Source organism: Elephas maximus, chromosome 3 (genome assembly GCF_024166365.1).
Source record: "Elephas maximus indicus isolate mEleMax1 chromosome 3, mEleMax1 primary haplotype, whole genome shotgun sequence".
NCBI classification, from domain to species: domain Eukaryota; kingdom Metazoa; phylum Chordata; class Mammalia; order Proboscidea; family Elephantidae; genus Elephas; species Elephas maximus.
Window position 1 is genome coordinate 67,849,705 of NC_064821.1, and position 25,159 is coordinate 67,874,863.

A 25,159-nucleotide genomic window follows, 5' to 3' on the forward strand; every position below is an offset into this window, starting at 1 on the left:
CAAAGAGAAATTTATTATCTCACAGTCTAGTAGGCGTCAGCTTCAGGGGAAGGCTTTCTCTCTCCGTCAGCTCTGGAGGAAGGTCCTTGTCATCAATCTTCCCGTTTGAGAAGTTTCTCACTCAGGAACCTCAGGTCCAAAGGATGCACTAGTCTCCTGGCTCTTGTTTCTTGGTGGTTTGAGGTCCCCACGACTCTCTGCTTGTTTCTCACTTTTATATTGCAAGATTGGCTCAAGACACAGTCTAATCTTGTAGATCTCATCAATATAACTGCCACTAATCCATCTTGTTAACATCATAGTGATAGGATTTACAACACACAGGAAAATTACATCAGGTGACAAAATGGTGGACAATCACACAGTAGCGGGAATCATGGTCTAGCCAAATTGATACACATATTTTCGGGGGACACAACTCAGTCCATGACAGAATATTATTAAGCACCCACCACATGCAGGGCAGCCTGCCAATACTGCAGCTACAATGGTGAGTGAAACAGACTTAGACCCTCATGGAGCTTAGAGTCTGGTGAGGAAGAAAGCCATTGAACAAATGATTACACAAATCAAAACACAGGAATCAGAATATAGTTAGAAACTATGATAAGGAACAAGAAGGCAAAGTACAGTGTGTTTATGAGTGTGAATATCAGGGGATAGGGTGGAGTCAGAGGAGGTTTCTCTAAAGAGGTGATGTCTTGGGAGAGTTGGATGAATAGGACTGAACCAGGCAGCAGGGAGTTGGGGAGAAGTGTTACGGGCCAACAGAAAAGGTATCTAGACCAATATGGTTGATGGCGCTGGGGAGGGAGGCAGAGCGTACAGGCCTTATGGGCTACCATGGGAGTATTGTGGTTATTGCTGAAAGAATGAGGGTGTTACAGGGGTGGGAACCTGGCCTTGAAAGTGTGACTGTTCTCCAAGGGCATCTGTACCTATAGTCCCTGGGAGAATACAAGCTGTGAGGCAGGGTTTGAATCTTGGCTCTGCCACCTCTGAGTGTATGAAGCACCTCTCTTTGCCTCAGCTGTATTTCTGAGAAATGAGGATAATGATAGAGGGCCAAAATGTTGGGATGAAAATTCAATGCAAAATGTGTATAAGGTGTCCTGGCCCATGGAAGGCCCTCTGTAAATGGTGCTTGGTCTTCCCAGCACGGACAGAGGTGAGCCTGAGGCAGGATATCCAGCGGATGTGTTGGGAGAGAGCTGTTGCAGGCAGCTAGGCACTTGGTGAGTTGTCACATGATCCTAATTGTCATAGGAAACTTTGGAGCCAAGTAAGTCTTCTAGCTGTGTGACCTTGGGCAGGTGGCATAGTCTATCTGAGCCACAGTTGTCTTATCCATAAGATGGGGATTATAATTATTTCTATTTCCCAGAGATACGAAGATTAAATAAGATAACAAATGTGAAGCTTTTAGCATGGGCACATAGTAAGCATTTATTGAATGTTAACTCTAATAATATAGTAATTATTAATAATAGCAGTTACTACTTGCACTGGAAATTAAGACTCTGGAGCTTTGCTTGAAGGTTGTCTGACAACAGGAGTCTTGGCTTCTCCTTTTAGGCAATGAAGGTACACAAGTTATTTTCAGATGGGGTGATGTTTTGTACATAAATGGTAATATTAAGCACTCTCATTTATTGAGTATTTACTATGTGCCAGGCATATGCTAAGTGCTTTACATGCATTAACTCATTTACTTCTCACAACAATTCTATAAACTAGGTCCTGTTACTATCATCCCCATTTTACAAACAAGGTAAAGGAGGCACAGAGAAATTAAGTGACTCTCCTGAAGTGGCCCAGTCTGGAAGCAGAACAGCTGGGATTCAAACCTAATCGTGGAACTTGAGAAGGATTGCTCCTCCTGAGGGGCAAGCCCTCTCTCTTCTATCCAAGGAGTTAGAGGTGTCACCTGGAGTACTAAAATCACTCCCTACCAAGATCAAGTCCCCAGGTTCCAAAGATCAAGCCCTGTTTCTTTCCCACCAAGTCTAAAAAGTAACCCCTGCCTGTCCCCTGTCACCTGAGGCTGATGGGAGCAGGGGTCAGATCCTCTTCCTCTGAAAGAGAAAGCAAGAGGCCTTTATTTAGAGTCACCAGAACTGGGTCTGAATCCCAACTTTGCCCCTTAATGGCTCTGTAACCTTGGCCAAGTCACACAGCGTCTCTGAGCCTTGTCTATGAAATAGGGATGATAACAGCTCTGCCTACAGGGCTGCTGTAAGGAACAGAAGAAATAGGGCCTGCATAAAATATAAAGTACAGTCTGCACAAGAGTGCCTTTCAGTGTTGCTATGGGAATGGCACTCACTTCCGGGAAAGCAGCCTAAGGCAGTATAGCACGCAAGATTGCCCATCTTTGGAAACAGACCTGAGTTCTAGTCCCAGCTCTGCCTTTTTGGCCCACTATGACCGTGGGCAAGTTATATAACCTGCTGAGTCTCAGTCTCCTCATCTATACAATGGAGTGAATAATACTGATCTTGTATAGCTGGAGAGAAAACACAATAAAAGGATACATGGAAGGCCATGAGCCAGTGCCTGGTACAGAGATGGCAGAGCAGTAGGCTAAGACATTCCAGGGGAAGAAACAAAACAGAGGGACCAGGAAGAATCACCCTGACACCCACCCTATCTGAGGGGGAGAGGGTGGAGAGCACATCTCCAGGCCCCACTACCCTCCCTCTGCCGTCCTCAGCTCTTGCTGGGGCCACTGCTTCTCCCTCTCTCTCTCTCTCTCTCCCTTTCCCTCTCTCTCTCCTCTCTCGTCAAACAAGTTCTTCTCCACTGAGCAATCCCAGGAGGCCCTGAACCTCAGTTCCAGCCAAGCTCACAGGCTTTCCCCGCCTCCACATCCTTAATCCACAGCCTTTGCATTTGCCATTCCTTCCACCTGGAATGCTCTCTCCTCCCAGAGTGGAGTGCCTTTGATGGGGAAGAGGGGGTTGCTGGAGGGGAAGGATCTGGAATGATGCTCCCCCACCTCCTCATTCCCCTTCCCTACAGCCCCACACTGCATGCCTGACCTCCCCCTTCCCAGCGTGGGGGCCAAGGCAGTGCAGGGAGGGGGAGGAGTGGGTGGAGGATTCAGTGAAGGGCCCTCTGTGGGGTTTTTCACCTGCTCAGAAGAGGCAGGCAGAAATGAAAGCTCTGGAAAAACGCCTGCCGCTCTGCTCCTGCGGCCCCAGCTTGGTGAAACCTCCCTGCCTTCCCATGGAGCCATCTTCTCTCCTCCCGCTTCTCCTGCAGACAGGTGCCACAGTGAGGGAACATGGGTGGTGGGGCCAGAGAGGCCTGGGTTCAAATCCCACTCTTGACACTTACCCAGTGAGGGACCTTAGCAAACTGCTTTACCTGCTTAACCTCATTTATTTGTAAAAGGGGACAACAATCCCTGCCTTTCAGGCTGCTGTGAGGACTAAATGAGATGCCAGATGAAAGGGCCTGGCATGACTGAAGTGCTCAGCACTGGAGATAATAACAATGATAGCAAACAAGCACAGTGCCCATGTATGCCTGGCACAGTCTCAGCACTTTGCATGTATTAACCTATTTAATTCCTAGCGAGTTAGATACTATCCCCATTTCACAGATGAGGAAAACTGAGGCACAGAGAGATTATATTACTTGCCCAAGGTCACACAGTCAGTAAGAGGTAAAGCTTAATCTGTGCTCTTATGTATCACACTGTGGAGCGCTCAGTGACAGTTGCCATCAATAGTTATTATGATGTGGTTTTATCTGTCCTGTGACTCTGTGTCCTCACAAAGTACATGTTATTCTTTATCCTCCCACCTTCAAAATTCTGCCTGAATTTTACCTCCTCTGTGACATCTTCCAATCTGTGTATTTGACAACTGCATATTGTTGCCTGCTCTGGCCAGGTCTGTGCAGGGCACTGGGGACCCAGTGCCTGCCCGCCAGCAGCTCCCAATCTGATGAGAGAGAAGACACATAAAAATTACAATAAAAGAGGGAGGCACCATTGTAGCAGGAGCTGTGAGCGAGAAAAGCAGAGCTTAGTGGAAAAGCAGAGCTTAATTCAACTGGGGCACTGGGGCCTGTTTACAGCTGAGAGACCACTGGGGTAGGGTCTTGAAAGGTGAGTAGGAGTTCCTCAAACCCAGTTATGAAGTGGGACATAGAATATGTTGTGTAGGGCAGACTCTGCAAAGGGGACTAAATGAATAAAGGCCGAGAGCAAAATGTCTGAGGTCAGTTCTATTAGGCCCTATACTGGGCACATTGGGTATAGAAACGGATAAATATTAACTAGACCCTCAGGAAGTTTACCGACTTGGGGTGAGGGAGGGGAACCAACAACTAAAGCTAAAATGTAGATTTTAAAGAAAAAATCCAGAGGGGCTTTGAGAATACCAAGGAGAAATCAAAACCTGCCTGGAGGGGTCAGTGAAGGTTTCCTGGAGAAGCTGATGTCTACACTGAGAATTGAAAAGATCAGAACCAGATTATATCACCTACCGTCACCCCAGCCCATGTATAAATTCAACATAAAAATAATATTAACCCATAAAAAAAAGTATGGAACTCTGATAAACGTGAACACTACTTCAATGTTTTTTTTTCATGAACACTACTTCAATGTTTTTCTTAAATTATCAAATGTCAAATTATTTGCAAAAATATGTTTTTGTGCCTCTGCTTTGCTAGTGTCCTAAACACCTGCTTGCTTTGCTCATTGGGTGATGTGATAGGTCAGAGGGAGTCAGTCAGGTGAGAGGTGGGGAAGGGTGGGGCAGGCAGTAAACCACCAGATGCCTTTGAGCTGATTCCGACTCATGGGCGACCCCATGTGTGTCAGAGAAGAACTGTGCTCCATAGGGTTTTCAATGGCTGATTTTTTTCTGGAAGTAGATCACCAGGCCTTTCTTCCAAAGATGGACTCAAGCCACCAAGCTTTCAGTTAGCAGCAAGCGCGTTAATCATTTGCACCACTCAGGGAGAGGCGGTTTCATTTGCAAAGGCCCAGAAGAAAAAAGATGGTGCACTGAAGGAAAAGCAAATCTTTTAATGAAAGCTAGTGAGTAGGGGGGAGTCCTGGTGGCACAGTGGTGAAGAGCTACAGCTGCTAACCAAAAGTTTGGGAGTTCAAATCTACCAGCTGCTCCTTGGAAACCATATGGGACAGTTCTACTCTGTCCTATAGGGTTGCTCTAAGTTGGAATTGACTCGATGGCAATGGGTTTGGTTTTTGGGGTTTAGTGAATACGGAGAGGTGGGAATGGAGGGGTTTGGACTAGATTATGAAAGTGATTGGGAGGCAAAGAAGGATTTTAACAGGGATATGTCATAATGAAATGTCCCTTTTGCAAGATCACTCTGAATATTTCTGAAGACCTATTTATAGCTTGAATTCATTCATTCATTCATTCATGCACATACACATGCATGCAAAAAAGCATTTTCCGTGTGCCTACTATATGCCAGGCACTGACCCAGGAGCTGAGTTTCTCAGTGCAATGGTGGGTGGCAGAGGGGAAGATGTGGAGTGCCACCCCTTCTTGGAGTGTGAAAATGTATGATATATACCAAGGCCTGTGCTGGGCAATGGGGTAGAGATGGGAGATGCCTTTCAGGGAACTTGCAGGGAACTGGCTGTAGGGAGACCAATGATTCATAAGACCGAAGAATGAAGGAATGAAAGTAGGAATAGAAAGGATGGGTTAGAAGGGAAATATCCTGATCTTGTAACCTCCTTAGAAAGTGGCCAAGTGGGCAGAGGGGCAGAGTCTCCAGCCACCCCCTCAGCACTGTCGCCCCTCCCCATGCTGTCTCAGCCCTGCTGGGCCTTGCAGCCTGTCTTCTCCTGGCTCCAGAAGCCAGACCAAACCCTGAAGGAGAGCAGAGGCGGGTGAGGAGCGGGGTGGGTTAGGGGGCCAAGCCAGGCAGGCCTCTCACCCTAGCAAGGCCTTCCTTCCCAGCAGCTGGAGCCAAGCCGCCTGAGGAGCCAGAGGTTACAGGGAGGGATTAAGGAGTTGGTTGCTTTTTTACCCAAACTATGGCTACATTTTCTCTCTCTTTTTTTTTTTTTTTAAGAAAAATATTCCTGTACAGGCACCCGGAGGCTTTTGCAGGAGGCGGCTGTTGGAGAACCAGGAAAACAAGCCAAGAAACGAGAGAGAGGAAAAAGACCACGCCTCGCCTGGCAGATTCCTAATGGCCCAGGAGACCTGAGGCTTTACAGTGGGAGGTGGGAGGCGGCTGGCCCTGGTGGGAGGGAAGGGCAGGCCGAAGGACAGCCACTTGCTGGCCGGTGACCTTGGGCGGGTTGCTGCCTGCTTCCCTCTGGTGAGAATGGGGAAGAGGGAGGCAGGGGCAGGGCTGGCCAGCTGAGGTCACAGGAAGGCCCCTTCCAGCCTGAAACATGATCTCGGGATGTGGGGCCTGCCAACCTGCAGTGACCCTGGGCCAGCAGAGATGAAAGGCTGCCTGTCCCCAGCTTCCGGACCCCCAAGGTCCCAGAGCCTCAAACTCAGAGGGCAGCAAAGCTGCTGCAGCTGGCTGGAGCCAGTTGCTACGCCCCCTACTCTACTTTAGGTTATCCCACCTCCCCTCCCATGTTTTGCAGAGGACACTCAGGCCCAGAGAGGGCTGGTACCTGCCTGAGGTCACACAGCAAATAGGAGGCTGAGCCGAGAGTCACCACAAAGTCTTTGGACACCAGGTCCAAGCCTCATTGCCTTTCCCAGAAATTTGGCTGCCTGGGGGCTTACCCTGGGGAGTCAGAAAGACTCAGGGCTGGGGAGGCCAGTTGGGAGTTATGTCTGTTTGAAGTCACAGCTTAATGTTGACGAAAACGTACTTTTTTTTAAAGACAGAAAGTTCTCGGCCCCTGCCATGAGCCTGGACTTGCTTTGCTGGCAGGGGAAAGAATGTAGCTCTGGCCGCCACAGCTGCTGGTGGCCAGCCGCAGCCTCAGCTCCCACATTGCTCCCGCCCCAGCAGGCAGAGGGACAAAGGCCTCTTCTCAACCTTGTCCCCTCCAGACCCTGGATCAGTGGGTAGAGCCTTGACCAGGAGGCTCCGTCATCGACCAGTGAAGTTGCTGTTTCTCTCTGGACCTTATTGTCCTTTCTGTAAAATGGGGGCAGAGTATCGCCTGACCTGCTTTTTCTTCTCAGTGCTGTTTTGAGGCCCCAAAGAGGTAAAGTTACAGAAACATTGACCTTTCAGCACCTCCTTCCACCTGAGGATTTGCCTACTCACATCCCCTCTGCCTCGAATATCTTCCCTCCCTCCTGCTTTAGCTGGCCAGCCCCAGCTCGCTCAGCTCAGCTCAGTGGTACCACCCCTGGCTTTGCGAAGCTTTCCTTCACCCTCCAGACTGTACTGCTCCTTCAGGGTATTTATTGTTGTTGTAATTACATAATTAATTTTGTAACTGGATCTGTCTCCCCACTAAAATGTGAACTCTGTAGTAATAACGGCTAACCCCGAATGCTTACCTGGCTCCAGGGGCTTTACATGTATTAACCCATTTAATCCATGTGGTAGGTATTGTTATTATCCCCATTTTACAGATGAGAAAACTGAGACAATGAGAGCTTCAGTAACTCACTGGAAGTTAGCAAACCAGGAGGTTGAGCCAAGACTTACCACAAGTAGTTGCAGAACCAGGAGTCAAATCCAGACCCCAGCTCTCACCATTATTATCGCTAATGAGGCAGGCTTGGCTTGTTCCCTAATATAGCTCTGGCTCCCGGCACATCATCTGGCACACAATATATATCCATATATGGAGGGTAGGTGATGAATGTAGATGAATGTTTAAAGGAGAATAAAGACCCTTCTAGGAGTGAGTTTTGTAGGTGCCATGTGTGGGGCTGAGCCATGGAAAAGGGGTCCCCAGTGACCATTATTGGGCTTCCTTCAGGAGCATGTAGGCCAAAAGCCTCGGACGTCATCTTTGACTCCTCTCTCCACTTGATCTGCCAAAAATCAATCAGCCCCCAGGTTCTACTCAATATATCCCCAGTGCACCCCCTCCTCTCCATCCCTCTACCCCATCGTTCTCTTGGATTTTTATAGCAATTCCTGCAGGTTTCTCTGTCTTTGATTTCTCCTCCTTCAAGGTGGGCCTCTGAATACAGAAAGCTAATCATGGATGTCACCCCTTGTCACTCCTTCCTCACTAAGGAACCTGCCGTGGCACCCCATTGCTCTCTGGAGAAAGCCCTCACCAATGCTTCCTCCACGTAATTCCTGCCTACCCACCCCTCCAGCCTCACCTCCTGCCCCTCTCCTCCACATGCCCTTTGCCCAAGCCACTCTATGTAATAGAAGTTAGGAGCATAGAAGCTGATAGACCTAGGTTCAAGTACTGGCTCTGCCACTTACCTGTATGGGAGTTTGAAACAAATCAATTCCCTGTCTGGAAAATGGGCATAATTATAATACTTCATAGAGTCATTGTGAGGATTAAATCAATATATAAAGTACCTGACACTCTCAAAAGTCACTACAAGTCTTATACTTTATCATAAAGAGCATTCCTTACTATCAGTCTTATGGCCCAGCTCAAATGTCACCTCGTATAGGAAATTCTCCTTGCTGTGCACACTTCCTTCCCCAAGTGAAATCAGTCTCACTTGCTATACCCAATTGCACTTTGCACCTCTATAAAACACTTATAATATCGCTGATTGCATATGGTCTCCTTCCCCCACTACCCTGAGAGTTCCCAAAGAGCAGGGACAACACCCTCAACTCTAGCACAGTGTGCGGCACACAGCAGGTGCTCAGTAAATGTTGGTTGGATTGGACAGTCACTACTTACAGTGCCTTTCCCTGAGTGCCCGGCAGGGAGGGGGCCTGACTGAGCAGTGAGTCAGCTGGGGTCTGCTGGGACCTGGTTGTCCACGTCCCACCGCAGATCTCGTATAGGTATATTGGTACATGTGTGGGAGTTGGTGGAGAAAACTGACCTCTGGGCTCTTTCTTCCCTGTGGGACTCCTGAGCTCTCCAGGGAAGGGAGAAAGGGAAGGGGAGGTGAGGAAGCCCAGGTGCTGAGAAGGGGTGAGGTGTGGCTTTAGCAGCAGTGGGGGGTGGGAGGGAGCTGGCAGACTCCAGCTCCTCTAAGACCAGGGCTGGGCCAGGCAGGACAGGGCCTCACAGCCCTAGTCCCCGCCTGCAATGCCCCACCTCACCCTGGCACCTGGATTAAGTGACTTTTCAAGTTGTAAAACTATGTCTTGATTTGCAGGGAAGCAGAATCTCAGCCTGGCCTTGTCTTGTTGCTGAGCAGGGAGGGTGGGGGGTGTTTCCTTTTATTCTCCTTTCTTTGTAGGCAACACCTTGCAATCCTGAGTACATCAAAGAAGGTAACACTGGATTTTGCAAACCCTGGTTGAGGTAACATTAGCCCCAACCTTTGCTTCAATCACTACTTCTGCCACTCCCCGTACTAAAACCCCTTCTCAGGCTGCCTGTACCCTCAGAATAAAGTCCTAACTCCTAATTCAACCCACAAAGCCCTAGATGGTCTGGCCCCTGCCTGCGGTTTTAGACTTGCTCTCACTTCACTCTCCTCTTGCCTTCATTCTTTCTGGCCTTTTCTCGTTCTTCAAAGATACCTTGTCCCTTTCCTCTGCTAGGTCTTCAGACATACTGTTTTCTCTGTCTTGAATGCTTTTCCCCATCCCCTGTTAATTTTGTTTTATGGCTAGTGCTTTTTATGTTCTAAGAAATCTTTGCCTATCCCAGTGTCACCAAGATACTCCCATATGTTTTCTTCTAGAAGCTTTATAGTATTAATTTTTGCATTTAGGTCCATGATTCATCTGGATATAATCTTTTGTGCTTGATGTGAGGAAGGGGTTGAGAATCATTCCCACTCTTAATTTCTGCTCTTTCTCTACACTCAGCTTAAACCTTACCTCCTTTGAGAAGCCTTCCTTGACTACTCCCAAGTTAGATCAGATCCTCCCACTCCACAGCCCATAGCACCCTCTACTTTATTATAGCACTCGTTGCAATCATAATTATTTGTATAATTACTTGTTTAATGTCTCATCTCCCCACTATACTGTAGTTCCATGACCTCAATGCTTGTGACTATCTTTTTTTAAAAAAACTTTTTACTGAAATATACATACAAAAAGTACACATGCCAAAATGTACAGCTCAATGGATTTTCACAAAGTAAACACACCCATGTAACCAGTACCCAGATCAAGAAGCAGCATCTAGAAGTCTCTTACAGTTATGACTTTTTTTTTTAACCCTTATATTCCTGGCACCCAACACAGAGCCTGACATTAGTAGAGTCTCAAAATAGCTCTGTCGAATGAATGAATAAATTGGTGGTGCTTAATTGTTGATGTGTAAATTACAATCCTGTCTCAGCTCTAGTCCCAGTTGTGTGTGACCTTGAGAAGGTCCCTTCTGTTTTCTGGGTGTCAGTTTCTCTGTCTATGAAATGGAGGCAGATGGAGGAAGGTTGGACTAATAATCTCTTTGGGGCTTTTCCAGATATGCCATTTGGGGCATAATTAACCCCCGGGGTTCTAGCACTCCATTGTCGGGAACCACTTTGGTTTCCTGTGTGAAAATGAGGACCTGAGATTAGAAATTTATTCTACGTACAGTGTCAGAAGCCTGGACCAGACAGTCAGAAGACCTGGATTTGAGTCCTGGCCCACCTCTGGGTGACCTCAGGCAAGTCTCTTCCCCTCCCTGAGCCTCCTGAGTTTCTTCACCTATCAAATGAGCGGTAGGCTGACCTCAGAAACTTGAAGAACAGCCATGCTGGCTGTAGGCCCCTAAGCACCAAGGTTCACTTCCTGGAGTGGGGGCAGCTCTGGTTCTGGGCTTCTCCCTGCCAGGCACTGTGGGGGGAGAGGGAAGCATACTAAGTGATAACCGCCCTGGGGAAGGGAACTCGCAGTCTGGCCAGGGGGACCCAATGTTCAGCCAGGAACCAAATGGAAAATGGGCTAATGGTCCAAGTGATTCGCTACGTGTGGGGCTGAAGGGAGGGGGGTGGAGATCTGGCCAAGTCGGGGTAGGAGACCCCGGGGGTGGAGGTGGAGGGCAGGCAGGGATGGCTTCCTGGGGGAGAAGCCTTTGGAAACTGGCAGAGCAGTCAAGGGGTGCTTCCCAGAGATGGGAGGAGGCAGGAAGGAGGAAATTGGGTCCAGGTGACCACAGAGCAGTAGCTTGGCCCGGGGAGTAGGAGAGGCGGGGCTGGTGGGAGCTTGGGCAGCTGCCTCACAGCTGGGCTTTGGAGGGGAGCGGGGTGCAGTCCTGCCTTAGCCCTGGGAAGGCGCCATCTTCTCAGGCCACAGTATAGGAAGGAGGACATTGTCGTGAGCTCAGGCCAGAGGGACCTCTCTCTGAGCAGTCCCCAGGGCCCTACCTGGCTGTCATGGGGCTGCAGGACAGAGAGCTAGGGGCAGGGTATGGCCCCAGTCCCGGTCCTTCCACTTGACACACCCAGACCCCTTTAGCATGGATCACATTTCTGCCTGTTTCTGGCCTTACAACTAGAGGGCACCCATAAAAACCCATTGCCGCCAAGTCAATTCCAACTCATAGCAACCCTATAGGACAGAGTGGAACTGCCCCATAGAGTTTCCAAGGAGGGCCTGGTGGATTCAAACTGCAGACCTTTTGGTTAGCAGCCTTAGCACTTAACCACTACACCAGCAGGGTTTCCAGAGTGCACCCAGAGCACCTTAACTGTATCCCATTCTTCAGGCAGATGACTGAGGCAGAGGGGCTAAGGAACTGAGTTATAACCATGTCAGGGAAAACAGGCAGCAGAGTTTAGCGTTCAACTCCCAGCTCTTCCACTTAGGAGCCATGTGACCTTAGGCAAGTCCCTTAACCTTTCTGTGCCTCAGCTTCCTTATCTATAAAGCGGGATAATAATATTATTTATATTCTAGAGTTGTTGTAGGGATTAAATGAGACAACAGACATAAAGCGCTGCCATCTCAAATGTCAGTAATATGAACAAGTTTTAGAGTTACTTCTCTAGTCTGATCCTCAGTTTCTTTATCTTTAAAATGGGATGAATAATTTCGACTTTCAGGGCATTTGGGAAGATTAGTAAGGGTAAGCTGGTCCCTAATAAGAGTAGACCAGAGGCCCTTCTCTTCCTACATCCTCCTCCCTCCCCCATCACTGCATGTTCAAGCTCTGTTCACCCACCCCCAGTAAACAGCTGCCCCTTGGCCACTCCTCAGGCCTAGGAATCTACTCCGGCAGTGTGGTTTGGACTAGAAAAGAGGCCCACCCAGGCCTTGGAAGCTGGCTTAGAAGATTCTAAGATCCTGCGTACTCAGAGGTGGTCTACAAGGGGTTGGGCTGGGCTCTAGGTAGGCAAGTCCCCTTGGCCTCTTTGAACCCTTACTACCTGGGGAAAGGCCCAGTGGAGGAGCGATAGAGTGAGCCTTCTAAAATACAGGCACCTAGAGTGGGGCCCTGGTTACCTGGGTTAAGGATGGTACTGAGTAAGAATAAGTGACAAAGCTTGGCATAGCACATAGTAGACACTGGAGAAATAGTAAGAATGGCTATCATTATTTTCACAACAACCCTGAAAGGCAGGAACTATTGAGCTTATTTTGAAGATCAAGAAACTGAGGCTCAACGAGCTGAAGTCACTTGCTCAGGTTCACAATGCTGTACCTCAGGGGAGAGCTGAGATTCAAAGCTGTCAGATCCACAAGAATTGCTCTTGCCAAGGGTGGGAATCTCAAGGTCACCAACAGATCCTTGTCAGATCTGGCCTGGAGCCAGGCACTAGACCAGGAATAGTGTCTGTCCCAGGACAGTGACCAGACCCACTCAAGATAGGGTTTAATTCACCCTCAGAAACCTGCCCTGAACCCATCTTTCAACCCTCTTATAAGGTTCCACCCAGTAAAAACCCAGTGCCGTCGAGTTTTTACTGGGTAGAACCTTATAGGGTTCTAGCTAAAGTTATTTATTCATTTCACACACATTTGCACACCCTTTTTGTTTTTTTTCATGTCGAGCCACAGACTGGGCCCAGGCGGCCCTGGATGAATCAGATTTGGACCTTGTCCTCCATGTGCTGTAGTCTGTTGAGGGACGCAGATAAACCCAAACCCATTGCCACTGAGTCTATTCCAACTCATAGTGACCCTATATGACAGAGTAGAAGTGCCCCATAGGGTTTCCAAGGCTGTAAATTTTTACAGAAGCTAACTGCCACGTCTTTCTCCCGTGGATGGGCTAGTGGGTTCAAACTACTAACCTTTTGGTTAACAGCCAAGTGCTTAACCATTGTACCACCAGGTCTCCTTGGGAGGCAGATACATGGCTAGAAAATCTTACTAGCGTAAGAATAGGGATTAAGCATGTGAACTATGGCAACAGACTGCCTGGGTTCAAATCTCAGGTCTGTCACATATTACCTTTGGTACCTGGGCCCGTCACTTAACCTTTCTGAGCCTGTTTCACATGAATAAAATGGAGATGATGATAAGATACTTCCTGATAAGATAGTCATGAGGATTAAATAAAATCACGAATATGAAATGCTACAGAGACAGGAGAAAGCTGAGAGTATGGCCCCCAGACACTCTTTTAACTCACTACTGAAGTCATTCCTGAAGTTACACACATAGGTTAACCATGTATACGAGACTAAATGGGCACACCAGCCGAAAAGCAAAGATGAGAAGGCAGGAAGGAACAGGAAAGCTGGATGAATGGAAATGGGGAACCCGAGGTCGAGAAGGGGAGAGTGTTGACACACCATGGGGTTGGCAACCAATATCACAAACCAATATGTGTGTTAATTGTTTAATGAGAAACTAATTTGCTCTGTAAACTTTCACCTAAAGCACAATAAAAAAAAAAGAAATGCTTATATAAAGCCTAGTACATAGAAAAAAGCATTCAATGAGTATTAAAACCCAAAACCAAACTCGTTGCCGTCGAGTTGATTCCGACTCACAGCAACCCTACAGAACAGAGTGGAGCCCTGGTGATGCAGTGGTTAAGAACTACAGCTGCTAACCAAAAAAGTTGTCATTTTGAATCCACCAGCCACTCCTTGGAAACTCTATGCGGTAGTTCTACTCTGTCCTACAGGGTTGCTATGAGTGGGAATCAACTCTACCGTGACAGGGGTTTAGAACAGAGTACTTCTTCTGCCCAATAGGATTTCCAAGGAGCTGCTGGTGAATTCGAACTGCTGACCTTTTGGTTAGCAGTTGAGCTCTTAACCACTGCGCCACCAGGGCCCCCAATGAGTATTAGCTATCCATGATTTAAGTGTGGGGGACATTGGTTGTTCAGTGGTCAAATTTTTGCCTTCTATGTGAGAGACCTGAATTTGAATCCCAACCAAGTGGAGCTACTACATGTCTGTCAGTGATGGCTTTCATGTTGCTATGATGCTGAACCAGTTTCAGTAGATCTTCTAGGTGAAGATGGACTAGGAAGACAGGCCTGGTGATCTACTTCCAAAAATTAGCCAGTGAAAACCCTATGGATTTCAACAATAACAACAAAAAATTATAAATAAATATAAAACCTTATGAATTTTCACAATGGTCTGATCCTCAGCCAATCATGGGGATGGCATATGACTGTTTTTTGTTCCCTTGTGCATGGGGTCATCACGAGTCGGGGGCCAACCTGACGGCAGCTAACAACAACAACAATTTAGGCATAATGGGAGCATAAAGGAGAAACTTATTCTTGCTAGGGAACAGGGGTCAGGAGGGGCTTCTAGGAAGAGGTGGTGTCTGTACTGGGCTCTGAAGCATGAAGAACTCACCTGGAGATGTGGGGGAGGCCCCTTCACGAGGAATGCACGATGTGAACTAAGGCCCAGAGATGTGGAAGGATATGCCCTATTTGGGTGCGGCTGAGCAGAGTCAGCTGGGAGGGGTGGTAGGAAATGAGACTTGAAGGGCCTGAGTGCCTTGCTGCTGAGTTTAGACTTTAAAGAACTAGGGAGACAGAGCAGGATTTTAAGAGCTGAGAAGGGACATGATTGTGCCTATTTTAGAAAGATGATTCTAACTGTAATGTGGAGAGTGAACCAGAAGGGGAGAGCTTGGATGTCAGGGAGCAAATCTGATCATGCTTCCTGTGGGCTAAAATCCTCCACTGGTTCCCTACCAGACTCTGGATCAGGCTGTGACCTCTCTTCCTTCCCACCTTTCCTCATGCTCTTGGAACTTTTTCCTCCTCCCTTTGCCTGGTTAATTCTTTGTCCTCCTTCAGATCTCATCTTAGCCAGAACTTCCTTCTGGAAGCCCTCCTAGACATCCCACCTTAGATTAGGTTCTTCTGCCCCTTCTCTGTACTTGCGTATTCATCTGTTTCTGTAACAGAACTAGACTCTGCCGAGGAGACCCTCTGATTCCTGCTCATGGCTGTCTCCACATGGGCCAGCACAGTACTCTGCCTATACAGGGCCCTCAATCTGTGACTGGCTGAAGGAATGAACTAGCGACAGAGTGCATAAAACGGTTAGGGGGCTGGTGCCATAGTCCCAGCAAAAATGATGGGAACTGGGTGGTGCAAACAGTTGGCACTCGAGGGTCGTTATGAGTCAGAACTGACTCAACGGCAATGAGTTTTTTCAGCTTACCAAAAGACTGACAGTTCAAATTCACCCAGCGGCACCATGGCAGAAAGGCCTGGCAATCTACTTCCATAAAATTACAGCCATTAAAAACCCTGAAGAGCACAGTTCTACTCTGAAATACATGGGGTCTCTATGAATCAGAATTGACTTGATGGCAATGGGCTTGGTCTTTTGGCTGGGATGGCAGGGAAGAGATGGTAACTGTCTTAGTCATCTAGTGCTGCTGTAACAGAAATATCACAAGTGGATGGCTTTAACAAAGAGAAGTTTTTTTTCTCTCTCTCTGTAAGCTCTGGAGGAAGGTCCTTCTCGTCAGTCTTCTCCTGGACTAGAACCTTCTCCTCCTAGGAACCCTGGGTCCAAAGGATGTGCTGTACTCCCGGTGCTTCTTTCTTCATGGCATGAGGTCCCCCCTCTCTGCTTGCTTCCCTTTCCTTTTATCTCTTGTAAGGTAAAAGGAGGTGCAGGCCACACTCCAGGGAAACTCCCTTTACATTGGACCAGGGATGCAACCCCTAATCCTCCTTTACATAAAATTACAATCATAAAATGAAGGACAACCACACAATACTGGGAATCATGGCCTAACCAAGTTCACACATATTTTAGGGGGACACAATTCAATCTATGACAGTGATAGAATTGACAGGATACAGGAATGATGGGAGGTGAGCACAGATGACTCAGAGGTTTCTCACTGGGATAACCAAGTGATAGGAATCATGGGAAAGTGATGGTTGGGGTGGGAGGCAGGGTAGGGCAGAGGAAGGAGCAGGGCAGAGCCTTCCCATGGCAGGTGACTGGAGCCTGGCACAGGCCATTCCTTCTGCCTGGAATGTTCTTCCCTCCATCTGGCCACTGGTGGAGCCTTATCAATGTTTGTGACTCTGTCAAAATGTTGCCTCCTCAGAGCAGCCAGCCTGACCACCTTAGAGAGGTTGCCACATCCCCCCCCATGCCAAAAATTATTTGCCTCCAGTACACTCTCTTCATTTTCTTCCCAGGCCTTATTATGATTTGTATATCCATTGATTTGTATTTTGTTTATAGTTTATCTTCCTTACTAGATTGGATGGTCCATGAAGGGAGGGATGGCACTTGTTTTATTAACCGTATATATCTGGCAGGCTCCCTGGCACATAGTTGGCATCATATGAATGAATGAAGGCCTTGAATGCCATGATTAAGAAATTTGACTCCTATCCTCAAGGGTATGGGGAGCTATGGAAAAGTTCTTAAGGAAGGCAGTGTCAGGATTTAACCTGTGTTTTAGAAAACTCACCCCGTGTAGAAGATGGATTGAAGAGGGTAGGCAGGATTTTGTGGGGGCCGGCGGGGAGAGGGAATAGGGGACAGGATTGAGTAGCCACTAGGGGAGATAAAGACGCAGCACCTGGTCTGGGCCTGTGAGCCCCCCTGCCTGTGAGGGCCCTGAGCCCCCTTCCCATCTCTTCCCACCCCCAGCCAGGCCTGTTGTCTCTGATCCCAGCGGCGGGCTGTGGGAAGAGCAGGGCTGGCAAAGCTGACACTCACTAATCACGGCCCTCACCCCGGAGCTGCACTGACTGTCTGGTCTCCATGGAGACACGGCAACCTCCGGCCACTTGTTAATGGCAGCTCAACAAGGCTGCAGCAACAAGGGACGGGCCTGACCAGCATTCCCCAGCTCCGCACTGCCCCATCCCAGCCTGGGCCTCAGCAGCAAACCCAGGGGCACCCAAGTTGGGGGACAGGAGGGAGGCCAGTGGCTGGGAGTCTCCCCCACCCCTTCGTGCCCCGCCTCCTTTGGCACTGCCAAGCAGTGAGGGCAGAGGCTGCCTCTGCCTGGGTGACTCCTCCGCAGGGATGCTGGGAAGCTGAGCTCATGCAGGTCACCCAGGCAGGGCCAAAGGGCTGGAGGGGGATGCCGAGGAGAGTCGGGAGGGGACCTGCCCGCATCCCACACATGAGCAGAGTGGAGGGGGGCGCTTGCCTGCCCTGACAACCCTCTGCTCTGCTAGCCTGAGGCAGTGGCCCGATTGGGAACCATCTGTCCAGAACCTCTGCCCCCAGTTCACTGTCACTACGTCTGCCACCATTAGCAATTCACTCCTTCAGGAGGCAGCATGGCATAGCAAAAAACACTGGGTTTGCAGTCAGGAAGGCCTGGGTGCAAGACCTGGCTCTGTCTCTCTACCTCCGGGTGTTGATTTTCCCATCTGTAAAATGGGGTAACAATTGCACATAAAAACATGCATACACGTGCGCACACACACGCGTGAGCCTGTACAGTCCACCAGACGAATTCTGATTCATCCTAGAAGACTGATCTCAATGACTGTCATTCCTCCTCCAGGAAGCCTTTCTTCACCTCCCCCCCCACCCCACAGACAAGTTGGGTGCCTTTTCCACGATGGACTGACCCACAGCATTTACCACCATCCTGTAATTGTCATCCCATATTTGTCTCCCCACAGACTGAGCCCTATAGGGATAGAGTGGATTCCCCATGTGTAGCTCAGGGCCGGGCAGAGTGGGCATCAGAAGTTTGTCCAATAAATAAAGCAGGTGGGTAGGGGGAGCCTCTCTGCCTTTTGTTCTTTTTCCTTCTAGGGGTTGCTCAGCCCCTGGAGCCCTGGCTAAGGGCCTCTCTTCCTTCCTCTCCTTCATACTTTTGTTTATCCATTTGTTGTCCATCCATCCATCCATCCATCCTGCTAACACCCCCCAAGTCCCTTCCCTTTGCATGGCTTCAGAGAGGACCCAGGTGTAACCCCAGTCTACAGGTGAGGCAGGGGTCTGATTCCCTAGGCCCAGCGACCCGAGGCACACCCGTGGCTGGCCAGGAACCTCGACACAGCTGCCTCCCCGCACTGTGTTTTTCCTTGCTCACTCCCTAGGCAACTGTCCAAGCTGAAAGGGCCCTGGAAATCATTTAGCTCTATCCACTGATTCTACAGCCAGATGAAGAAACTGAGGCCCAGAAAGGGCTGTGGCTTGCTCAGATCCCACAGCAGCTCCATTTTTGAGCTGACAATGTACCAATTATGTGGGCCTGCTTGGGAGGCGGCTTTTGGCTCTCTCTGCCCTGCTGACAGCTGTGTTCCCAGTGGCAGCTGGAATGCTGGTGGGAGGCCTGTCTGGCCTTTGCACCCTGACTCCCCAGGGCAGAACCAGGTGGCTGTGGTTGGGCTCAGGATGGGGGGGACTCTGAGGGGCAGTCGGTACCAGCAGGGGCATGGGATGACTGGAAGATGAAGGAGGCCACAGTGATTTTAGAGACTATATCAGAAGCCCTGAATTCCTGTCCCAGCTCTGCCACTCACTCTCTGAACCTGGGTTTTCTTATCTGTAAAATGGTGCTACCTTTGTTGAGTGAGGACCATTTCATCAATGGTGGTAGCTGTACAGATATGAGGAATTTTTATTGCTCAGCTGAAAGGCTGAGACTTGGAGAGGGGACAGGACCAGCCCAAGGCCACAGCCTGAATCCATATCTCTTTCCTGTGAGTTCCCTGCTCTGAGTTGGATACAAGGTTTTGGAGCTGGAGGAAGCATCCAGTCCAGACTGTTCACTTGCTGAAGGAGGAAACAGGACCAGAGATGGGGAGCTAGTTACCCAAGGTCACACAGTGAGTCTGGGGCCAACGTGGGCCCGGAGCCCAGACTGGACATGAGGTCTCCCTGCCCAGCTGCCTCTCTTGCTCATCCAGCCCCCTGGGTTTTGTCTCCCCCAGTGAGTGGGCGCAGAACGGGCCCAGCTTCCTTCCTGCCGCCCTGCCCGCCGTCTGCCACGTTGGCAGCCGCCCGCAGCCTTCTCGTTCCTGCTGCTGCTGCTGCTGCTCCTGATGCGGCATCAGCCGAGATCAACCCGCCAAGAGTTTGCCCAGAACAGCCAGGGCTGCCGGAGCTGGAGCCGGAGCCGGGGCTGGGCTGGCTGACTCCGCCAGACGGGGAAGGAATGAGCCAGCCGGCAGAGGGAGGGAACAAGGGCTGAGCCAACCTCCAACCTTCCCACCCTCACCTGCCAGGGACCAAGAGACCCGGGGTGTTTGTGTGTGAGATTCAGATAGCTGGGTCTGTCCATGGGAGCATGCACACATATGTGTGTGCCTGGAGGAGAGTGTTGGGGCAATTTGTGAGTCTGTGTTTGCCTCAATATGCACAGGTGATACTGTGTGTGACAGTTTGTGCTGGTTGGTGCACACACAGGGGCCATTGTGTGTTTGTGTAAACACAAGGGAAAGCTGTGCGTGTCCTGAGTTTGGAGCTCGTGTCACTGTACAGAAAGATGCTGGGTTTAGCAGTATGTGCACATAGAAGTAGACTGTCAGTGACATGGAATCTGTGTGTGCACAAAAGTGTCAGTATGTGTGCCTGGGTTTGTGAATGCCTGTGTGTGCTGGCGGACCCCCTGTGAACTTGGTATTGTGTACAAGAGGATAATGATATAACTGAGCTTGAGCCTGAGCTTGTCTGTGTGCACACAAGGGACAGTGATTATGTGTGCATAAGGGAATGCTGTGATTTCGTGCCCAGGAAGATACTGTGTGACCGCCTGGGCTAGGCCAAATATCCACGGGGCAGGCACGTTGTGTCTCTGTACCCAGAGACTTTTGTAAGTGTGGTTATCTCTGGTGCTGCAGGGAACACCGTAGTGACTGTATTTGCTTGACCGCGTGTGCAAGGGGACCGAAGGGACATGCACTGTGTTCCTGTGTTTACATCTACATGGAGTGGGGTGGTGGTGGTGCTAGACAGGGGACATTGTGTGACGGGTCTGCACTTGTTCTGTTTGGCGTGGCCTTGCGTGTGACTGTGTTTGTGCGTGTCTGTGAACACCGTGTGCCGAAGACTGTGCTTCAGAGTCTGTGGTGAGCTGAGCATAGGAAGAGGGAGGGCGGACATGGCTGTGTTTGTACTTGTCTGTGAGCCCAGGGTCAGATGCACTCCATGTGCTACCTCCTGTGTGCACAGGTGGCCGCTGTGTCCAACCGTGTCTTTGTGTGTTTTGGGTCGTCTGAATGTGCACAGGAGGGGGACATGGAGGGGGGTTTGACTGCGTGCCTGTGCAGGCCCCTTTAACGTGGCAACTCTAAGAAATGTCGGCCTTCTTGGCAGCAAATCTGGGCTTGGTTCCATTGGGGGTGTCTGCAGAGAGGGGCTCTTAGAGGGGACGTGCTTGAGCGAGAGAGACAGGAAGGGAAGGGGGAGCCAGCCCTAGCTTGGGGTTTCCAGGAGGGAAAGCCAGACATTGGAACTTGTCAGTGCTAACTCCTTCCCCACCCCCACCTCCCCGACTGCTGCCTCCCCTCCTGGCGCCTGAAGGCTGCTGGCAGAAGGACAGACAGACAGACAGTGCACACATAGACTGGTTCATGGGCACAGTGCCCAAATGTGAGCCCCTAAATGCACAAGCAGGGAGGCTGAGGTCCAGAGAGGGCACAGTAGGTGCCTGAGGCTGGGGAAGCACATGTGTTTTTATGTGCTGGGGGGCAGGGGGTGCTGCTGGCTGCTGGTGCAACCCAGACTAGAGACCAGGCTGGGAGGTGGAGGAAGCTCAAGGGAGCAAGGCCTCTGGGGAGGGGCTTTGATTGCTTTAACCAGGCTCCCAAGACTCTCAGCCCCTATCCCTGTTGTTTGTACAACTGCTGAAATGTCCTTGAGAATCTCATTGCCTCAAAATCACCGACTGCACCTTCCTCTTTGTACAGAGACAAAAGAGGCTCAGAGATGGGTAGCAACTGACCTAGGGTCACACAGCAGAGCTAGGACTAGAATGCAGGGCTCCTTCTCCCAGCTGTCTGCTGTGCACACTGGCTCAAGGGCCAATCAGTTCTGCCTTCTCTTGGCCCATTTAGCTTTCTCCCTCCTGGGCCTTCAGAATATGAAAATTACCTCTTGCTTGTTCTTAATTTGGTCCCAAGTGGTATGTCTGTTTGCCTGTTAGTCTGTCTGCGAGTCACAAGGGCCTCAAATACCCTCTAGAGCAGCAGAACCCGGAAGAGAAGACGAGGAAGGGCTTGGTTCTGGGCCAAGGGCCACTGGGGAGGTGGGGGTGGGATGGGGAGATGGAGAAATAGACAGAAAGAAACTTAAGAAGAGAGGAAGGAGGGAAGGAGAGCAAAGGAAGGGATCAGGGCAGGTCTGGCCAGCACCTTCCTTCACCTCCACCTCCAGGCTGGGCACCTGGGGCAAACTCTGAACTCTGAGGGAGTCCTGCCCCCTCCCCAAGGGAAAGGGGTCCCAGGGCTTCTCTAGGACCTGGAATCAGCCCACAAACCCTGAAGCAGCATTCTGAGTGCCAGTGTGGTGTGCTGTAACCACACTGACCTCATAGGAAAAGGAAGGAGGGGGCTTTGGGGTGAGCAGGGTGGGTGTAATCCGGGGTATGTGTTGCCTTAAGGTGTGTGGCCTTTTTGGAGCATGGGAGTTGGGTGTGTCTGTGAAGTTGTGAGTGTGCGAGGACTGTGCACGTACACCTGTGAACCTGTGAGAAACAGGCTAGGACTTCACTGGGGAGAGAGGACTCTGGGAATATGTGTACGTGTGTGTCTGTGGTCGGCAGAGAGAGATTTTACCCTGAAAGGATGGTGTGTCCATGTGTTTGTGTGTGTCAAAACGGGAAGAATTGTGTGAAACTGTACTTATGTGTTCTTGTGAAGGCTGTATTCTGGGTGGGTAAGTAGTTAAAATGTATACAGATATATAGTGCTATGTATGTGTGTGGCTGGATTTAGGCATGTGTATGTTCGAATTGCATGAGTATTTATGTGTGAGGTGTGTGTAATAGCATATGTGTGCAGCTGTGTGCGCATTATGTCTGTGATGGCTCTGAGGTCCATCTGTGGAGTTGCCTGTAAGAGTCTTGACTATGAATTGTGTGTACAGTTGTGTGTATTGTGGGGCAGAGAACATTAGGGAGCTGTTTTCACATGTCGTTGTGTATGTGGGTCCTGAGGCACCTATTCTGTTTATTGTCTAACTTGCCCCACCAGAATGTAAGCTCTTTGAGGGCTGGAATTTGTGTCTATTTTCCTCACGGTATCCCTGGTGCTAGAACGGTGCCCAAGAAATATGTTGTTTCTTGAATGAATGGTGAATGACTGTGTGCACAGTTAGCTATGTATGAATTGTGCGGTTGGCATATGTGTGTGCCTGGGTGTGTGAGTGGATGAATATTTTATGTGTCTAGGTGTGTGAGGTTTAAGGCATAAGTGGCATATGAACCAAGTGTGTGCACAGGTGCATGTGTGTGTTGAGGTGTGTGATTGTATACCTGAAGCTGGGCTACTTACGTGAGCATTGCAAGTGTTGGAGGACGTGGTCGTGTACGTGCACAGTTGTGTGTACATGTGCATGGGGGCGGGAAGGCGCTGTCTGCTTCTCCCAGCCTTCAGCACTCACTCAGCTTCACCCCAGGTCGCCTGCTGTGAAATGTCAGTGGCAGAGAAGCTAAAAATATCTGCTCTCCTCCTTCTGCTCACTGCTTGGGCTGATGGGACTGTGGGGCCCCAGGCGGCCCCTTGGGCCCTGGGGGGAGGAGGAACTACTGGATGAGACGGCCTGGTATGGGGAAGAAAAGAAGGCCCTCCTCAGGACACCCTCCCCCCTTTCCTCTTTGGCTCCAAAGCCAGGCCCCAGGCTCACCTCTTTCAGGAAGCCCTCAGGAACCCACCAGGAGCTGCCACATGTGTCTGTGGTATCCAGAGCCGCCTGGACTGTGTTCATGCAAGAGTTGCTGGAGGAGATATGGCCTCTATCAGTCTAGGGACTCATCTGGGCAGGGCTGTGCCTCCTCTGTCAGTCTAGGGACTCCAGAGGACAGAGTTGTCTTTTCCTTCAAACAGGGGGCCCCTGGGGATGGCTGTATCTTGGGTTGTATCTTCTCCCTCAGTCATGGCAGTGGTGGTGGAGGACCTCCCAGGACAGAGCTGGTGCTATTTCCTTCCTTGGGCTGAGGGTTAGGGGTGCAGTCCAGGCCATACATGGGTATGGCTTTATCTGGCCCTGGCCCAGAGGCCACTAGGGCCCTCTGACCTCAGGGCGGGTCTGCTGCTAATCAGAGCTTGTGGGCAGGGAGGAGTCTCAGCTCTGCCCACACCCTGGGCCAGTGTGTGTTTGTGCTGTGGGTACTTGTGTGGGTGTGGGTGGGGCATGTCAGGGCCCGTGGTCCTTCAGGGACCTTGCCTCATCACATGTTGGGCTCCTGGGTGTGTCTTTGCCTGTGCCAGTGACTGCCTGCCTTGTGCACTGTAGGCAATCAATAAAAGTTTGGTGAGTTGTGTTTCCTTGTGGTGATGTATATGCATGTGGGGGACTCTGTATGTGGGTCTGGGTCTCTGCCTTTCACAAAGCAGGCCTGAAAACACTAGCTGGAATGAACTGAGTTCATATGAGAGTTGCTGGTGTTAGCATGCAGGGTTTCTGTTTGTGTGTCAGTGTGTTTATGTGTTTGACCCTATTAGCTGGTCAGTGCCTGTTTATCCTCTGTTCGAAATGTCTGTGGGTGTATCTGTGTGTTGGTGTTTTGGTCACTTGATTACTGTGTTTCTGTGTATGCGTGTGTCTGATTGCCTGGATGTCATTATGTCTATGGGCATCTCTGTGCCTGTGTCCACATGTGTGTATGTATGTATGTGCCTGTCAGTTTGATTTTGTGAGTCTGTGTGTGTCCAATATGTCCCTGTGCATGTTAGTAGTCTCTGAGTGGGTTGGAATCTGTATACAAACTGGGCACTACTCTCTTTTTTCTTCTCTCACCCATGCCTTCTCTTAGCCTCTCACTATTTCTGCATTGAAGGCCTCAGGCTGTACGTGTGCAGGTGTGTGTATGTGTGTATGTCTACCCCTCCACCCACCCAAGGCCTCTAGCCCTGAGATCTGCCCTCCCACTCTCTCTCTATTGGACTTGAGGTGGATGCTTAGCAAAGAGGGCAGGCAGGCATAGAGCCCACGGCAGCCGGGGGGCCGGGGGCCAGGCTGCCACAAGGGCCCTGCCTCAGCTTTCCTCCAAGCAAGTGCTAAGCCAGAGCCTCGGTTACATGTAAACACCAGCTGTGTCAAGACGAAGCAGCTTCTTCTAGGTCAACAGACAGCTGTGGGGTTGCTAGGCAACCGCCTGGCTCCCCCCCATTAGCCCCCCCTCCCACAGCCTCTACCTGCAAACCCTCTGCTGGCTCCCCCCACCCCAGAGTACCACCACACCCCTCCATGCCAATTAACACAGCAGGGCAGAAGGGGCAGGGGGGTTAGGTGAGTGTGACAGGGGGACTCTAGGGCTGGGTTCAAGGTGTGGGGAGGTGTTAACTCTTCTACTGCCATTGCTCCCTTCCAGTCTTCGGTATACTTCTCCACAGCCCCCCCCCCCACCAGTCCCACTAGGGCAGGACTGGAGTGATGAGAAGCAGGCGCTGTGGGAGGGGGAACGAGCTGTGGTGGTAGCTGCCCACCCCCCCCCCGCCCCGCCCCACTCCCAGGTAGGTCAAGGCAGGACTGGAGAGATGCAGGAAGCAGAAGGAACCTTAGGGGTGCCAATTGTATTAAGGATTGGTCAAGTTCCCTCC

The 25,159-nt window shown here is 50.2% G+C and overlaps 1 long non-coding RNA gene across 1 annotated transcript; it reads right to left on the reverse strand.

Annotated features, from left to right (window-relative positions):
* LOC126072778 (uncharacterized) lies at nucleotides 1-24,350 on the reverse strand. The gene is made up of 4 exons (XR_007516570.1): nucleotides 23,244-24,350; nucleotides 3,836-3,950; nucleotides 2,039-2,075; nucleotides 1-1,568 (listed from the first exon to the last, which is right to left on the reverse strand). It is a non-coding gene; the product is annotated as an uncharacterized LOC126072778 (long non-coding RNA).
* Nucleotides 24,351-25,159: the final 809 nt, after the last annotated feature.